Source organism: Nannospalax galili, unplaced genomic scaffold (genome assembly GCF_000622305.1).
Source record: "Nannospalax galili isolate Female #2095 unplaced genomic scaffold, S.galili_v1.0 scaffold664, whole genome shotgun sequence".
In the NCBI taxonomy this organism is placed as follows: Eukaryota; Metazoa; Chordata; class Mammalia; order Rodentia; family Spalacidae; genus Nannospalax; species Nannospalax galili.
This window is the reverse complement of record NW_008354274.1, coordinates 77,612-79,180: the sequence shown is the minus strand read 5'-3', so window position 1 is coordinate 79,180 and position 1,569 is coordinate 77,612.

Sequence of the window (1,569 nt, the reverse complement as noted above, 5' to 3'; positions counted from 1 at the left end):
GAAAAGAAGAGGTCAAACTATCACTTTTTGCAGATGGTATAATACTATACCTAAGAGATCCCAAAAGTTCCACTAGAAAACTCCTAGAACTGATCCTAGAATTTTCAGTACAGTGGCAGTTTATAAAATCAATCTACAAAAATCAGTAGCCTTTCTATATACCAATAACAAGCAATTGGAGAAAGAGTACAGGGAAATGATCCTACTCATAACTGCTGAAAAAAATATGAATAAATCTGACCAAAGACACCAAAGAGCTCTACAATGAAAACTTTAAATTGTTAAAGAAAGAGATGGAGGAAGACACCAGGAGATGGAAGGGCCTCCTATGCTCATGGATTGGAAGAATTAATATTGTAAAAATGACCATCTTACCAAAAGCAATATATAGATTCAATGCAATCCCAATCAAAATCCCCATGACATACTTCACATAATTAGAAAAAACCATCAAATCTGTATGGAAGCACAAAAGACCCCGGATAGCCAAAGAAACCCTGAACACAAATACAATGCTTGGGGGATTACTATACCAGATCTCAAAGTATACTACAAAGCTATAGTCATAAAAACAGAATGGTACTGGCACAAACATAGACACAAAGATCAATGGAACATTATTGAAGACCTAAACCCGAGTACACACAATTTCAGCCACTTGATATTTGACAAAGGTGCCAAGAACATACAATGAAGGAAATACAGCATCTTCAAGAAATGGTGCTGGCAAAACTGGATCTCCACCTGTAGAAGAATGAAACTAGATCCTTATCTTTCACCTTGTACAAAAGTCAACTCCAAATGGATCAAAGGCCTCAGTGTGAAACTGGAAACCCTGAAACTATTAGAATACTGGCAGTAACTTACAAGATATAGGTGTAGGAAAGGACTTTCTAAATAGGACAGAAGTTGTTCAGGAATTAAGGTCAGCAATCAACAAGTGGGACCTCATTAAACTAAAAGCTTCTGTATAGCAAAAGAAACAATCAAAAAAGTGAAGAGAAAAACCCACAGAATGGGAAAAAAATCGTCACCAGCGACACATCTGGCAGGTTTAACATCCAGAATATATAAAAAACTCAAAAAAACAAAGAATCGAGAAACCAAATGACCCAGGATATGCTTCTTCTAAGTATGTTGTTATTAAATAAATCATTTTTAAAAATAAAAAAAAATGTTCAACATCGTTAGTAATTAGGGAAATGCAAATTAAAACCACCCTAAGATTTCACCTTACCCCAGTCAGACTGGCTAGGATCAAGAGAACAATGCTGGCGAGGATGTGGAGAAAGGGGAATGCTCATTCACTGCTGGTGGGATTGCAAACTCGTGCAACCCCTATGGAAAACAGTGTGAAGAACTCTTTAAAAACTAAAAATGAACCTACTATTTGACCCGGTTATACCACTCCTTAGCATATACCCAAAGGACTCATCCTGTTGTAGAGACACTTGCACAACCGTGTTTTTTGCTGCTCTTTTCACAATAGCTAAGAGATGGAAGCAACCTAAGTGTCCCTCAACTGATGAGTGGATAATGAAAATGTAGTTCATTTATATGATGGAGTTC